Genomic DNA, 18,151 nt, shown 5'->3' on the forward strand with positions numbered 1-18,151 from the left:
ACAGAATCCTTACAGTATGGAAAGAGGCCACTTCACCATTGTATCTGCACTGATCCTCCAAACAGCATTCCACCCAGACCAAGTCCCCCTACCCTGTCCCCATATACCCCACATTTACCATAACTAATCCACATAACCTGCACATCTTTGGACTGGGAGGAAACGGGAGCACCTGGAGGAAATCCATGCAGACATAGGGAGAATGTGCAAACTCCACATAGACACTGAAGGATTGAATTGAACCTAAGTCCATGCACTGTGAAGTAGTAGTGCTAACTGTTATGAAGTTGAGGGAGTGTACTGTACCTTTAAGAGAGAGTGAAAGCTATTTTGCACTGAGCTTGCAGGCACATGTCATGTGACTGACTAGCAGTCTCAGAATGTACTGGAAAATTGAAAATATGTAACATTTGGCTGTGAAACAAATACTTGAGTTTTGGTTGCTATGTTTTCACATCAGTTTGAAATTAACCAAACAGTTTAAATTATGCCCCAAGATACTAAAGCTCAATCAAATTTGTATTTAATGTTTTGACAACATTGAACCAATGAGATGATCTGATGTTTGGGTATAAAGAAGCAGACATTTTGAGAGTTAGCCAGAGAGAGAGCGAGCACCAACTACCATCATCAGAGTAACTGCTAGCAAAACACTCTCTATCAAAGGCATCTTTTCATATGAAATATCTTTGCAGCAAAAGACCAAAGATGACCCAGGGAGATCTACAGCCAGAGGAAGACAGACACTGGAGACGACAGCTGCTCTCGGGTTTTGAAAATTAAGTTGATGTAATTTTAATAGGGGCATTTATTGGAACAGTATACTGTTATAAAGTTGGAGGCAGATAGCAAGCAGTTCGAGAAAAGAGGCTCAGAGTTGTAAATGTTTGTTGTTTAATGTTCACTTTTAGAGTTAAAGAATAAATTGATCTTTTTTTCTTTAAATAGTGGAATTTGGGTAGTTCTCTGTCACTCATACTTTAACAGATTACAAGGCGAGGTGAGCATTTCTACGTGTTTGGTTTAATTAGCAGAAGAGTTCACTGCCCGTCAGAACAGGTTTGGGGCTTGTCCGGGATTTGGACAGGTTTAGACAGATCCAGTCTGAGATTTGGACAGATTTGAACAGATTTGGAGTACAAAAAATCCTAGCAGATTTAAACACTTGCCAAGTAGCGTCCAAAACCTTTAAATAAAATGTAGGTGAGACAATTTGTTTAATTTCGATTATTTGTGGTTGGTTAAATTAAAAGTGAGAGAAATAGTTCTTACGATTGCTAAAGAGGTTCTGGGGTTTGAAGATGATTCCCAAATTTGCCAAGAAAGTTGAGAAGGATAGAAAAAGACCATACTTTTAGAATTAGCAAAGAGGTTAGATTTGGGTTTAACCAAGGACAAAAGTAAAGCTGAAATCGTAAGGGAGTTAGTCAAGCACTTAGATGCATCAGAGAAACAGAGAAGTGCAGTAGAATTAGAAAAAAAACTTAAACTATAATTGAGAAAAATGGAGTTAGAAGATAAGCAAAGAGAGAGAGAGGAATAAGAATGACAGAGGAAAAAGAAAGACTGAGAAAGGAAAAACAAAGGGAGAGAGAGAGGAAAAAGAAATAGAGAGGAAAAAAGAGAAAGAAGGTTCATAGCTGAGCAAGGTGAGAGAGAAGAAAGAGAAAGAGAGACAGGATAAAGGGAGCGAGAAAAAGAGAGAAAAGGAGAGAGAAATTGAATTTCAGAAGTAGCGACTTAGTCAGGAAAGTCAAATTAACAGGATGGAGATGAACAGAGAAGGTAGTGATGTTTACAAATATGTTAAAACACTGCCACCTTTTGATGAGAAAGATGCCGAAGCCTTCTTTATTTCGTTTGAAAAACTGGCAACACAGATTGAGTGGTCAGAGGATTTTTGGGTAATGCTAGTTCAGACTAAGCTGGTCAGCAGAGCTAGTGAGGTATTTGCAGCGCTGTCATATGAAGGGTGAAGAGATGATGAAGAAGTCAAACAGGCTATTTTGAGTGCTTATGAATTGGTACCAGAAGCATATAGACAGCAGTTCAGAAACATAAAGAAGGAACCAGGCCAGACTTATGTTGAGTTCAAAAGAATTAAACATGGTAATTTTGATAGATGGGTGTGGATAGATAAGACTTATGAGATTCTAAGAGAGATTATTCTGCAGGAGTTCAAAAACTCACTTCCAGAGATGATAAGACTTCATGTGGATGAACAGAAAGTTCAAGAAGTGAGAAGAGCAGCAGAGATGGCAGATGATTATGATTGGTGCATAAGGCAAAGTTTAGCTTCCAACAGGAATTTCATCCTGTGAAGGATAGAAATTGGGAGAAGGGGAAATCCTACACTATAAAAAGTAGAGAACACTGGTAATTGGTTACAACAGGTTAACAAACAAGTCCAAGAGGGTGGAAAGGAGGTGAAAGGCCTCAGGTGTTTTCACTGTGGTAATGTGGATACGTGACGTCACAGTGCTGGTCATTAAAGAAAGGCACTGTGGGAAAGGATGTGGTGAAAGAAGCTAAGCCAGTGGCATTAGTGAAAGTAGTAAAGGAAACCCCAAGAAAAGTCAAGGAGCTGCAGGGGAGTGCACAGCCGAGACAGGGGCTGAGTTTGGAGTTTGTGCCTGATCTATAAAAGGGTTTTGCTTCTCTGGTTACAATTTATTCAGAAAGAATAGAGGGAGAAGGAAAACGAGTTATAATTTTGAGAGATACAGGATCTAATCAGTCTCTAATAGCAAGAGAGATTAATACATTTGCACTCTTTCTGATCCATTACCCGAGAGAGTGGTAATTTGTGGAATAGATGAACAAAAATTTAGCTTTCCTCTAGGTAAGATCAAGTTGAAGTGCTAACTCAAGACTGGGGAAGTTACAGTGCGAGTGATTGACAGTGTCAGTTCCACGAATACAGTTTGTTCTTAGGAATGATTTAGCAGGGTCCAAGGTGGGAGTGACAACCCTCGTTGTGGTGAAACCAAAGGAAAACCAGGGAACTGAGGAGTTAAAAGAAAAATACCCTGGAATTTTCCCAGACTGTGAAGTAACCAGATCCCACTATCGTAAATCACAGCATGAAGCAAAAACTAAAGAGAAAGATGAAGGTGTTGAGATTCAGTTAGCAGACACCCTGTTTGACGTAATGGAGCAGGAAAAACCTGAGCAGGCTGAGAGTCAGGCAGAAATGTTTAGTCCTGAAAGGCTAATGGACTTACAACAGAAAGACAAGACAATAAAAGATATATACGTTGATGCATACTCAGAAAAGGAGGCAGAGAATACTCCTCAAGGTTATTATCTTAAAGATAGAATCCTAAGACAACAGCAGGTTAGTGCAGAGGAGAAATGGGCTGAAGTGCACCAGACTGTGTTGCCAGTAGCATACAGACAAGAAATGTTATGGTAGCACATGAATTCCTACTAGAAGGTCACCTAGGTGCACGGAAGATGCAAGCTAAGGTAGAAAAGTATTTCTGTTGGCCTGGAATGCACAAGGACATGGTTAACTTTTGCCGTACATGTCATAGATGCCAAATGGTAGGTAAGCTACAGGCAGTAATAAAAGAAGCACATTTGTTGTCAATTCCCGCATTTGAAGAACCTTTCATGCGGGTTATGATTGATAGTGTAGGTCCCCTCCTGTTATGAACGTGTATGTACTGTACCTTTAAGAGAAAGAGAGAGGAAGCTGGCAAGGACTGAAAGCACAATGTGCTGAACAATTTAAAAATGTAACACTTGGTTGATACAAATAGCTGGTGCTGTTTGCCATGGTACAAAAACAAATTCAAATTTGGCCAATCAGTTTAAATTATGCCCCAGATACCAAACTCCAATCAAACTTGAATTTGACTGTTTGGGATGACATCAAACCAATGAAATAATCCAATGGTTTGGGGTATAAACAGTTAGGGGGAGAACAGCAAAGAGCACCTACAAGTCAAGTCTATCAGCAGAATAGCTCTCTGAAAAGTACCTGTCCATAAGGAATTTGTGCAGCAGATGACCAAAGCTGACCTAGAGAAACCTACAGAGAAAGTTTGACATCCGAAGACGACAACTGAGTTTGAAGTTGATTTGCCATAACTTTAAGAGGGAATTTATCAGACCAGTATTGTAGAGTGGGAAGTAAAAGATAGATTTAAGAGAAAAAGAGTTGCAAATATTTCTGGTTTTAATGTTCTCTGTTCAACTTAAAGAATAAAATTGTTAATTTTTACTTTAAATAGTGAAATCCAGCATAGCCCTTTGCCTCTTAAAATTTAACAGATTACGGTGTGAGGTGAGCTTCTCTGTGTGTCGGGTTTAAATTAGCAGATGGGTTTACCCCATGTCGTAACACCTCCCAAGAACTAAAAGTGGGAACCAGTATTTGCTAACCATAATGGATGTGTCTACCAGATTTCCGGAGGCAATTCTATTATGGAGTATTAAGGCAAAAAGGGTGATTGAGGAATTAGTAGCTTTCTTCACGCAGTATGGGCTACCCAGAGAGATTCAGTCACACCAAGGGTCTAATTTTACTGCCTGGCTGTTTAAGGAAGTCATGGATAGCTTAGGCATACAGCACTTTAAGTCAAGTGTGTACCATCCTGCATCCCAGGGAGTCTTGGAAAGGTGGTGTCAGACCCTGAAGACCATGTTAAGAGCATACTGTCAGGATTACCTGAATGATTGGGATAAAAGTATTTCATTCATATAGTTTGCCATTAGAGATGCCCCAAATGAATCTACTCAGTTTACTCCCTTTGAGTTAATATTTGGACATGAAGTGAGAAGGCCTTTGAAATTAATTAAAGAGAAATTGACAGAACTGAAGTCGGAGATCTCACACTTGGATTATGTATCGGAGGTGAGGGAGAGATTAAAACAGGTAGGTGAGTTAGTTAAACAGAACCTGAAGAGGGCAGAGCATAAAATGAGGCATGTGGCAGATAAAAACTCTGAAATTCAGACATTTTTTGTGGGGATGACATATTAGCATTGTTACGAATGGTAGGAGATCCCTTCAAAGCCAGGTTTAGTGGTCCCTATCAAATTGAGAAAACGTTGAGTGAGGTAAACTATCTGGCAAAGATGCCTGATAGGAAAAAACTGTATTGGGTATGTCATGTGAATATGTTGAAACCTTATTATAACAGAGATAGGGAACTGGAGAATCAAGTGTTAGTTACTGCCCCACAGAGTGAAGAATCCAGATGTCATGGAGTTTGATGTGCCTCAAAATGAGCAAGTCCTTGAGGAGTGTGATAGGTTAGTGAACTATGTGTCTCAGGAGCAAAGTACCCAGTTGAAAGGTTTGTTGCAGCAGTATGAGGACATATGCAGGAATAAAACAGGGAGGACTAACGCTATTATGCATGAGGTGAAGTGGGGATTGCTGTTCCGATAAAACAACACCTCTACAGGCTTAATCCTCTCAAAGCCACACAGGACCAGAAGGAAGTGAATGTGATGCTCAACAAAGATATCATCGAACCGAGTCAGAATGAGTGGAGTTCTCCAATTGTGTTAGTTCCCAAACTTGAAGGGATGCAATGATTTTGTGTCGACTATTGGAAAGTCAACTCCATAACAAAATCGGACTCATATCGGAGGACTGTATAGAGAAAGTTGGACAAGCCAGTTACATCACAAGTTGGGCTTACTGTGTGGTTACCAGCAGGTACCTTTATCACAGAAAGCAAAAGAAATTTCTGCATTTGTAATCCCAAATGGGCTATATCAATTCAAAGTGATGTCCTTTGGAACGAAGAGCGCATCAGTCACATTCCAAAGACTCATGAACAGAGTTATGGCTGGGTTAACAAACTGTGCAGCCTATCTGGATGATGCAGTGATATTTTGTGAGTCATGGAAAGATCACATGGTACATTTGGTAGCGCTCTTTGAATAATTAAGAGAGGCAAAACTGTTAATAAACTTAAAGAAAACAGAATTCGCGAAAGCAGAAGTGATGTTCTTGGGATATAACATCGGTCATGGAAGGTTGACCCCAAGGAATGTAAAGATGAAAGCCTTCAAGAAATTTCCATGACCAACCTCGAAGAAAGAGGTGCTTTGATTTTTGGGACTAAGCGGATTCTACCGGAAATTTGTTCCAAACTTCAGCAACGTAATGGCACTGTTAACAGATTCGCTGAAGAAGAACACAAAATTTCAGTGGACAGAACAATGGCAGAAAGCATTTGACAATTTAAAAGCCGTATTAACCACTGCACCAGTTCTAGCTCCACCAAACGTTTTGAAAGCCTTCAAAGTTGTAATTGATGCTAATGGCATAGGAGTTCATGCTGTACTGCTACAGGAAGAGGATGATGGAATTGAATGGCCAGTTGGTTACTTTTCAAAGAAACTCAACACACACCAGAGAAAATATTCTATTATCAAAAGTGAATTCTTGAGTTTGGTACTGGCCTTACAACATTTTAATGTTTATGTGATGAACAATGTGTTAGAGGTGGTTGTGTACGCGGATTGCAATCTTCTAACATTCTTGGAATGATTTAAAGACAAGAATATGAGACTATTTCATTGGAGTCTTATGTTACAGACTTTCAATTTATAAAGCGTACATGCTGCGGGTCATAAGAATGTGATAGCAGATGCGTTATTGCAGATTTAAAGGATGAAGTATAGGTAAGATTGAACAGATATCAATGTTTTATATGTGTGTGTGCAAAAATTAATATGAACTTAGATCAACGTCCTATGTATTTCACAGTAATGGGGTTAAGAATTGGAAAATAAACAAAGCCATCTTTTCATTATGATGGTTCATTTTTTTCTTAAGGGGAAAGGTGTTATGAAGTTGAAGGAGTGTACTGTACCTTTAAGAGAGAATGTAAGCTGTTTTGCACTTAAAGCTTGCAGGCGCCTGTAATGTGACTGACGAGCAGTCTCAGGGTTTACTGGAAAATTAAAAATATGTAACATTTGGCTATGAAATAAATACCTGACTTTTGGTGCTATGTTTTCACAACAGTTCAAATTGAACCAATCAGTTTAAATTAATTCCCAAGATACTAAAACCCAATTGAATTTGAATTCAATGTTTTGACAACATCGAACCAATAAGATGATCCAATGTTTAGGGTATAAAGAAGCTGGCATTTTGATAGTTAGCCAGAGAGAGCGACCAACTGCCATCGTCAGTGTAACTGCTAGCAAAACACTCTCTATCAAAGGTACCTTTTCATATGAAATATCTTTGCAGCAAAAGACCGAAGACAACTCAGGGAGATCTACAGCCAGAGGAAGACAGACACCAGAGATGAAAGTCACAATAGGGTTTTAAAAATTAGGTTAATGTAATTTTAATTGGGGTATTTATTGGAACAGTATATTATATAGAGTTGGAGGCAGATAACAAGCAGTTAGAAGAAAGGAGGCTTAGAGTTGTAAATGGTTGTTGTTTAATGTTCACTTTTAAAGAATAAATTGATATTTTCTTTAAATAGTGGAATTTGGGTAGTTCTCTGTCACTCATACTTTAACAGATTACGAGGTGAGGCGTGCTTTTCTGATTGTTTGGTTTCATTAGCAGAAGAGTTCACCACCATGTCAGGACATAATCACTGTGCAACTATGCTGCCCTAAAATATTGCCGTCTCAAACTGTGTTGCCACTTTCTATGATCTGTGCATGTCTTTGTCACAGTCCCTTTGCTGCTGCACCCCTTTTAGAATTATTTCTCCTATTTTATATTGCCTTTCAATGTCCTTTCAAACAAAGTACATCATCTTGCACCTCCATGTATTGAACCTTATCTGCCACTTATGTGCCCACTCCACCAACTTGTCAATGTCCTTTTGAATATCCACACTGCTTTTCTCAAAGTTTACAATTCTTCCAGGTTTTGTATCATCTGCAAACTTTGAAATTGTACCCTGCCCACCAAGATTGAGATTATTAATATATAACAGGAAAAGCAAGGGTCCAATTCCGAATCTTGGGGAACTGCACTACACGATCTACACATACCACATCCACAGCGTTACCTTCATTGACCCTTTCTATTACGACTTAAATGAAAACTCGACAAAGTTGGTTAAACATGATTTTCCCTTCAGAAATTCATGCTGACTCTTCCTAATCGACTTACCTTTTTCTATGCAACTAGTAATTCTATTCCAAATAATTATTTGTTGAAGTTTCCCCACCACCACTAGCTGGTCTGTGATTGCAAGGATTATCCTGAGAAGCTTTTTTGATCAAGGCTGTAATATTTGCATTTCTCCCAGTCTTTCGGCGCCTCCCCTGAATCCGATTTCTATCCTCACATTCTTCAAAATCTTTGATTATATCTCTCCTGGTTCCTTGTCAACTGTAAGTACCAATAATCTATCCAAGACTTCTTCCTTATTCTATCTTTGCATCAAATAAGTAGAGCTGCAGGACAAAAATCTTAAAATCCAGTCCAATAACCAGGAACAAAAAAAATCATTATTTCTTAATGTCATCTGCAATAGCTGTCCAATTTGGGAAGTTAACTCATCCTGTCAAGTGAAATATGACTGGTGAGAATGATTAATTTTGAACCCTTCTGGTAACATACTTTTCTTCACTGTCAACATGGCCTGGGCAGCATCCTCCTCTTTTGTAAAAACAGATGCAAACTATTCATCTAACACCTCAGCCAAGGTCCCTCTGTCTCAATGTGTAAAAATAGGGCGACTCACTGCAGGGCAATGGTGATATACAGCTAACTGTAACTTTTATTTGCACCTCAGTTTCTAAATGTATACTAAAGGAATACCCAGTTCAATTCAATAATTAATTAGAAGCTGTAAATTACAATGCCACAGTATCATAAAGATGGAATAACTGACCATAAAATTAGGTAGGATGTAGCAACCAATATATAAAGCTACCACACAGAAGTCGTAAATTACAAAGTTACAATGTTGCTACAAGTGTGCTTGTATAGCAACAATTTGATTGGCCACCACAGACAAAAGAGAAATTGCTAGTTAAATCAAAAAAATGACTTATTTCCTGAGTATTTGCTGCCACGAAAAATGAGGAACACAAAATGTGATTCCAAATGCCTTAAGGCCATATAATAATTCCATTTTCATCATATTTAATTCAATTATGCTATTTTCATAGCTCTCAGTCCACTCATATTACTACACAACCTCTGCCAAAACCAAATAGTGGACTACATAGGTAAGTGAGTCAACAGTAGTAGTGCAATTTCAGAGATCATTCTGTATTCAGTAGCTTCATTCTCAGCACCTCTATATGGCTAGGTCAGGCCAAATTGTTCCTGCAGTGATGGTAACGAGGTAAAAACAATGACTGCAGATGCTGGAAACCAGATTCTGGATCAGTGGTGCTGGAAGTGCACAGCAGTTCAGGCAGCATCCAACGAGCAGCGAAATCGACGTTTCGGGCAAAAGCCCTTCATCGATTTCGCTGCTCATTGGATGCTGCCTGAACTGCTGTGCACTTCCAGCATCACTGATCCAGTGATGATGATGAGGTCAGCCAGGTGGACCTCATAGATTCTGAGTTCCCTGATTGGGGCTGTTAATCTGGTCTAATCAGGGAGACCTGGCTGACTGATATAAACAGGAGATTCAGAGTCTCCTCAGTTTAGGGGACTGACTCTGTGCTGGCTGGTATTACAGTCAGTATGTTACTGTTAGTTCCTGCTTCCTTTTTTTGGGAGGGGGAAACCTGATTCCTGAGCTGGCTGAATTATTTAGCCAGTTTGTTAACTGGCATTCCTTTTAGTGAGGACTGATTGTTAAACTCCTGATGCACATAATGTGTTTCAGGTGTAACTCAGTTCTCATTAGGGGAGTGTTGTTTCACTGGCTGGTTACAGCCTGTGTGTTTCTCTTTTCTCTTTTTACTTTTGAGAAAAGGACAATGTTAATTTTGTAGTAGGGCTTAGCCCTAGGACTCTAGTTTCCTTTGTTTTTTGTATGTGTCTTCACCATTTTTAGTGTTTTGATTGAGCCTTGTGGAAGACATACGTTTTACCAGAGGAGCTGTTCCTGTGGGGAGGCCTAGCCCTGGGACTGGGCCTCTGAAGATTGAACACCTGTGTGTGTGCTGGGAGGTGAGCACTTACTGTATCCTGGAGTTTGGGAGAAGACCTTTCCTTTGGGAGTGGACCAAACCCCTATGAGTTAATTGTACAATGTACTGTTCCTGAGTGTGGGCCTGGGTTTCCAAGGCTGGGCCAGGACTCCATGGAGACTGAACACCTGTGTGCTGTGGGGTGTGCATTTGCTGCCTTCAGGCATGGACTCTGCAGTTTGGAATGGACTCCATTTTGGACAATGCACCTTAAAAACTGGAGTGGACTCTGTTCCTGAGAATGGACTCTACATTTTGAAGACTTGATATCTGGACTCTGTGTGCACCAGAAAGGACTCTGTGTTTTTTGGTAACTAACTGTATTGTGGTGTTTCCTGGATCTACCACCTGCACTGTCTTGTGTGTCCCTGGGTCTGACAGGCCTTACTGTGAGCTGGGAGCCTCATGCGTCGTCCTGAAAGCTGTCACCCCGAGAACCGGAGGGTGGGTAGGCCATCCTGTGAACCTGAAGGTTGGTAGGCTGTCCTGAGAGCCGGAGGTTGGGTAGGCCACCCTGATGCCAGTTGCCCTGAGAGCCAGATGGTTGGTAGGCCGTTCTGAGTGCTGTCGTCCCGAGAAGGGGTGATCAGGGCGGGTTGTCCTAGAAGTGGTCGGAAGGTGTATCAGAGCAGCCAAGAGCCAGAAGGCACGTAGGGGCAGGCTGAGATCCGGAAGGCTTGTGGGCTACCCTGCATGCTGTCGTCCCAGGGAAGGGGACGGCCTGTCCTAGAGGTGGCCGGAAGGTGCTGAGGGTGGTTAGTGAAGCCGGAAGGTGGGTAGGCCGTCCTGACTGCTGTCACCCCGGGCGGGTACTGGTGCGGGCTGTCCTAGAGATGGTCGTAAGGTGTGTCAGGGTGGACCGAGAACTGGAAGAGGCATGGGTTGGACCGAGAGCCAGGAGGAGCGTAGGGGCGGGCTGCCTGAGAGTGGCCGGAAGGTGGGAGGGACGGAGGCTTGCTAGGTCTGTATTGTCTGCATTTTCCTATGTAACAGGATTGTCTAATGTACAAAGACATCAACAATGACATTGGTACATTTGAAACTGGGATTTGAGGTTTGTCCTCATTTCCCTGTAAACTGTTTGAATGTTAGGGTTTGGGGCCTGGCTTTGCTGCTCCTCTCCCTTGTAAAATTGCTGTTGTATACAGCTGTAAATGTTAACTGTTTTTCTGTAAACCCTTTTGTAATTGTTTAATAAAATTTTAAAAAATAAATAGAAGTGTCAGTGATACTGTTCATCTGTAAATAAAGGATGACATGGTGATGCGATACCAGCCTCTATGGAGTTATTTCAGTCTGTATTTTATTTATTCAGTAAACGGGGGGAGCTGATTCTCCTCTACTAGCATAAACAAGTTGGGCATAATTTTAAAAATGGCTCTAACACCACTGACTAATAATGTGCTCAGAGTACGCATCCTTGGTTTGCTTATTTGCATTGGCTGTAACTGGTAAAGAGAGCACATTAATGGACGGAGTGAAAAATTGGATCACTTCTGAAGTGGCTTGGATGTAAAAGTGATGGACAGAAATTAAGGGAATGAAAACCTCAAGTGTGGCCACAGTTGACTAATTGGATGTGCCAGCCCAATGATCCATGTTAGCAGCAAGTCTCATTATTTCGCATCTGGCTTTTTCCTGACCGAGATACCATGAAAATAATTCTTTTAAAAAATTGCTGGCTAGTTAGGACACTAGGAGAAAGTGAGGACTGCAGATGCTGGAGATCAGAGCTGAAAATGTGTTGCTGGAAAAGCACAGCAGGTCAGGCAGCATTCAAGGAGCAGGAGAATCGACGTTTCGGGCATGAGCAGGAAACAACAATAGTTAGGACAATACCTTTAATCTGGTCATAGACACCTTGATTGTAGCTAATTATGGTTTGCTGGCAAAAGCTTACCTTGGCATTTCCATGCAGGACATGTAAAGAATTATATGCTGTCCATGGCCAACTGGAGCAAGACCTGGACAATCTTCATGGAAAATAAAGAAAAGAACTGCAGATGCTGGAAATCTGAAACAAAAACAGAAATTGCTGCAGAAACTCAGCATCAATGGAGAGAAAGCAGAGTCAACGTTTTGGGTCGAGTGACCTTTCTTCAGAACTGTTCTTGGCTACAAAAGCAGGTCAGATGCTAGGAATCCTGCGGCGAATAACTCATCTCCTGACTCCCCAAAGCCTATCCACCATCTACAAGGCACAAATCAGGAGTGTGCTGGAATACTCCCCACTTGCCTGGATGGATGTTGCTCCAATAACACTTGAAGCTTTCAGGACAAAGCAGCCCACTTGATTGGCACCACACCCACAATCACTCCCTTCCACAACTGATGCCCAGCAACAGTGTGTGCCATCTGTAAGATGCACAGCTGAAACTTAGACAGCACCTTCCAAACCCACAAACGTCTAATATCTCGAAAGACAAGGACAGCAGATACATGGGAACACCACCACCTTCAAGTTCCCTTCTAAACTACTCACCATCCTGACTTGGAAATATATCACCATTTCTTCACTATCGCTGGGTCAAATCCTGAGACTGCTTTCCTAATGGCATTGTATCTAATGAGCTTCAGTGGTTCAAGAAGGCAGTTCACCACTAACTTCTCAAAAGCAATGGGCTGGGCAAGTTGCTATCACTGCATGAATGAATAAAGAAAAGTTCACACAGTAAATCACTCGGCATAAAGTCTCACGAGAAGCCGAGTGTCGGAAGGGCCAGGATGAAAGAAAAAAACAAAAAAAATCTGGAAAAATGACTTCAAACCACTCAATGATGTCTCTTTCTAACCCTGTGAGCATGCTGAATAAGTGGCTTCCTTCACTGCACTAGTTGGCTGCTAGACGAGTGTCTTATGCATAAGACAGGTCACTGTAAGGCTCCCAAGAACAGGTGCATATAGAATATTTTAGATCAGACATTTGTTCCACTGACCTCATTTCCAGCTTCAAAATTTACATGTTTAAGAATTTTGAGTCATATGCAACACTTAGGTCAAGACAGTGAGAAAAGTAAACCATTAGGTAGATGGATTGAGAGAGTGAGGGAGAGAAGCATGCCATTATAAAAACATTATGCCAATGAGTTGCAGATAAACGAATGGCACATGGAGAAGTCCAGGAAGGCACGGTTATATCTGGCAAATTCACCAATCCTAATCAACCTGAACAGACTGCTGTGAAAAACTTGAGATACTTTGACCAAGACCAAGAATGATACAAACATCAGTGTGATTTGTCTCCTTCTCTGGAACTACATACGTTCTACCAATATGTATCACGAACAAGTCAAGCTTTCAGAGTATATAGCAAGAATCAACTGCCTGAGTTAGAGTACTAGTGGGGTATGCTGAGAGCATAAGATGTAGGAGCAGAATTACGCCCATCAAGTCATCTCCACAATTCAATCATGGCTGATATGTTTCTCGACACCCTTCGCCTGCTTCCTTCCTGAGACCCTTGAATTCCTTACTGATTGAGAATCTATCTAAATCTGGATAGGTCTTTTGGAAATCCACTAGCCCTCCATTGTCTAACTTGCTTGTTGCGTCCTCAAAGAATTCAAACAGATTTGGCAGAAATGACATCCCCATGATGAAGCTGTGCTGACTCAGCCCTATTTTACCATGCACTTCCAAGTCCTCTGCAATCCCAACCTCAATAATGGACCAGTGACTAAGGTCAGGCTAAGCAGCATATAATTTCCTGTGTTTTGCCCTCCTCCCTTCTTAAACAGGGGTGTTCCATTAGCTATTTTTCAGATCTCTGGGATCCTACCTGATTCCTGTGATTCCTGAAAGATCACCACCAATACCTGCACAATCTCCTCAGCAATCTCCTTCAAAACACTGGGGTCTTGTCTATCTGGTCCAGGTGATTTATCCATCTTTAAACCTTTCAGCTTCCCCACACCTCCATAGTGATGGCCACCACGCTCACCTCTGCCCCCAACTCTCTTTAAGTTCTGGTATGCTGCTGGTGTCTTCCACCATGAGGACTGATGCAAAGTATTTCTTCAATTCCTCTGCCATTTCTTTGTTCCCCATGACTACTTCCCCAGCCTCGTTTTGCAGCGGTCCAATGTCCACTCTTGCCTCTCTCATTTACCTGTTACATATTTTTTAAAAAACTTGCAATCTTCTTTTATATTACTAGCTAGCTTACCCTCATATTTCCTCTTCTCCCCCACCCCTTACAGGTTTTTTAGTCATCCTCTGCTGGTTTTTACAAGCTTCCCACTAATCTTGAGCACTGCATGATGAGATGAGTGCCTTTCCTTTTCCTTGTCCTTGCCTTTTTCTTGTGCACTTATTAAAAGAGCAGGCTTTCCTTACAGCACTCTTATGGTCCACGCTGAATATTCAGAATGAGGCCTGTGCCTCCAAGGGCAAAACAAAATTGACATTTACATTGTGTGGAATCAGTCTCATAGAGGCACAGTTTCTTGTTGTTGTTAAGTAGCTGGTTAAACTAGAAATTATCATCCTTCAGCAAGATTCAAAATGGCAGTCAGAAGACAATCCGCCTTTAGGAAAGCGGCAAATAGTAGTGGTTGATTGAACAGCTTATTTGAACAGAAAATGTAAATAAATTGACAGAGTTGTGATTTCCAGTTATAATCAGGGAGAAGATGAGTATTGGGGGAGAGGCAGTCTGGAACTGCACATTCCTAGCCATTTCAAAAAATTATTCATTTTATGGGATCATTGGCTAGTCAGCATTTATTGCCTATCCCTATTTGCCCTTGAAAAGGTGGTGCTGAGCTGCCTTCTTGAATCGCTGCAGTGCACCTGCTGTGGGTTACCCACAATGCTGGGAGGGAGAGAATTCCAGGATTTGGACCCAACAGTGAAGGAATGGCAATACATTTCCAAGTCAGGATGGTAAATGGCTTGAAGGGGATCTTGAAGGTGATGGTGTTTCCACATATCTGCTGCCCTTGCCCTTCTAGATGGAAGTGGTCATGGGCTTAGAATGTGCTGTTTGAGGATCTTTAGTGAATTTCTGCAGTGCATCTTGTAGATGGTACACACTGTTGCTGCTGAGCATCGGTGGTGGAGGGAGTGGATGCTTGTGGATGTAATGCCAATCAAGTGGGCTACTTTGTCCTGGATGGTGTCAAGCTTCTTGAGTGTTGTTGGGGCTGCACTCATCCAGGCGAATGGGGAATAGTCCATCACACTCCTGACTTGTGCCTTGTAGATGGTGGGCAGGTTTTGGGGTGTCAGGAGGTGAGTTACTCACCCCAGTATTCAGAGCTTCTGACCTGGTCTTGTAGCCACTGTGTTTATCTGGTGAGTCCAGTTGAGTTTCTGATCAATGATGGTGGAGGATTCAGTGATGTTAACACCATTGAATGTCAAGGGGTGGTGGTTAGATTGTCTCTTATTGGTGATGGTCATAGCCTGGCATTTGTGTGTCATGAATGCTTCTTGCCACTTGTCAGCCCAAACCTGGATATTGTCCATATCTTGTTGCATTTGGACATGGGCTGTTTCACTATCTGAGGAGTCACGAATGGTGCTGAACATTGTGCAATCAGCAGTGACCTATAAAAATTCTGTTCTATAAAAATGTAAAGGCTGTTTACTTATCTATTATTTAATTTGTTTAAAAGAAAATATCTACTGTAGGAATGAACCCCAACAACATGACACTGTAATTCTGTCTGTTGGCTTTTAGTTCAGGGACAGATGGAATGAGCTCTGGGTCTGAAGTAGGTCTCATGTTACTCATCGATAATATCTTGTCTTAAAAGAACAGACTGGCTAGTTTTATCAAAAGAGTAAAAAATGAGGTCTGCAGATGCTGGAGATCACAGCTGAAAATGTGTTGCTGGTTAAAGCACAGCTGGTTAGGCAGCATCTATAGGTATGTCAAGAATAAAAGGATGACTAGGGTAGGTATCGGTCCAGTCAAGGATAGTAGTGGGAAGTTGTGTGTGGAGGCGGAGGAGATTGGAGAGACATTAAATCAGTACTTTTCATCAGTATTCACTCAGGAACAGGACACTGTTGCTGATGTGAATATGGAATCACAAATAATTAGAATGGATGCCCTGGAAATATGCAGGGAAGAGGTTTTGGGAATATTGGAAAGGATGAATATAGATAAGTCTCCTGGGCCTGATGGCATTTACCCCAGGATCCTATGGGAAGCTAGGGAGGAGATAGCAGAGCCATTGGCCTGGATTTTTATGTCGTCGTTGTCAACAGGAATAGTACCAGAGGACTGGAGGATAGCGAATGTGGTCCCATTGTTCAAGAAAGGGAGTAGGGATAGCCCTAGCAACTATAGGCCAGTGAGTCTGACTTCAGTGGTGGGCAAAGTCTTAGAGAGAATGGTAAGGGATAAGATTTATGAACATCTGGGTAGGAATAACGTGATCAGGGATAGCCAGCATGGTTTTGTGAAGGGCAGGTCGTGCCTCACAAACCTTATTGAGTTCTTTGAGAAGGTGACCAAGGAAGTGGATGAGGGTAAAGCAGTAGATGTTGTGTATATGGATTTTAGTAAGGCGTTCGATAAGGTTCCCCATGGTAGGCTAATGCTAAAACTTCGGAGGTATGGCATTGAGGATACATTAGAGGTTTGGATTAGGAATTGGCTGGCTGGAAGGAGACAGAGGGTAGTAGTTGATGGATTATGTTCATCTTGGAGCGCAGTTACTAGCGGTGTACCACAAGGATCTGTTTTGGGACCATTGCTTTTTGTTATCTTTATAAATGATCTAGAGGAAGGACTTGAAAGCTGGGTAAGCAAGTTTGCGGATGACACAAAAGTCGGTGGAGTTGTGGATAGTGAGGAAGGAAGTGGTAGGTTACAGCGGGATATAGATAAGTTGCAGAGCTGGGCGGAAATGTGGCAAATGGAATTCAATGTAGCTAAGTGCGAAGTCGTTCACTTTGGTAGGAATAACAAGATGATGGATTACTGGGCTAATGGTAGGCTACTTGGTAGTGTGGATGAGCAGAGGGATCTTGGTGTCCATGTACACAGATCTCTGAAAGTTGCCACCCAGGTAAATAGTGCTGTGAGGAAGGCATATGGTGTACTGGGCTTTATTGGCAGAGGAATTGAGTTCCGGAGTCCTGAGGTCATGTTGCAGTTGTATAAGACTCTGGTGCGGCCTCATCTGGAGTATTGTGTGCAGTTTTGGTCGCCATACTATAGGAAGGATGTGGAAGCTATAGAACGAGTGCAGAGGAGGTTTACCAGGATGTTGCCTGGAATGGTAGGAAAATCTTATGAGGAAAGGCTGAGGCACTTGGGGCTGTTCTCATTGGAGAAGAGAAGGTTTAGGGGAGATCTGATAGAAGTGTATAAGATGATTAGGGGTTTAGATAGGGTAGATACTAAGAACCTTTTACCGCTAATGGAGTCAGGTGTTACTAGGGGACATAGCTTTAAATTAAGGGGTGGTAGGTATAGGACCGATGTTAGGGGTAGATTCTTCACACAGCGGGTTGTGAGTTCATGGAATGCCCTGCCCGTATCAGTGGTGAACTCTCCTTCTTTATGGTCATTTAAGCGGGCATTGGATAGGCATTTGGAAGTTATTGGGCTAGTATAGGTTAGGTAGGATTCGGTCGGCGCAACATCGAGGGCCGAAGGGCCTGTACTGCGCTGTATCCTTCTATGTTCTATGTTCTATGTTCTATCTCAGGAATAGGGAATTCGACGTTTCAAGGATAAGCCCTGATGAAGGGCTTATGCTCGAAACGTCGAATTCCCTATTCCTGAGATGCTGCCTAACCTGCTGTGCTTTAACCAGCAACACATTTTCAGCTAGTTTTATCAAAAGGATATATCATTGATCAAGGTGTATTAAAAAACACCTTTTCACAGAGTATATTAGCCTTTTTAAAATGGAAGACCATCTGACCCAATTAATATATCTATTCAGAACAATATTACATTCCTGTATCGTGTGATGATTGTAACGAGGTCAGCCAGGTAGATCTCATAGAATATGAGTTCCATGATCGGGGCTGTTAATCTGTTCCAATTTGTTAATCTGTTCCAATCAGGTTGACAGATAGAAACAGG

This window comes from Hemiscyllium ocellatum, chromosome X, assembly GCF_020745735.1.
Source record: "Hemiscyllium ocellatum isolate sHemOce1 chromosome X, sHemOce1.pat.X.cur, whole genome shotgun sequence".
NCBI lineage: Eukaryota > Metazoa > Chordata > Chondrichthyes > Orectolobiformes > Hemiscylliidae > Hemiscyllium > Hemiscyllium ocellatum.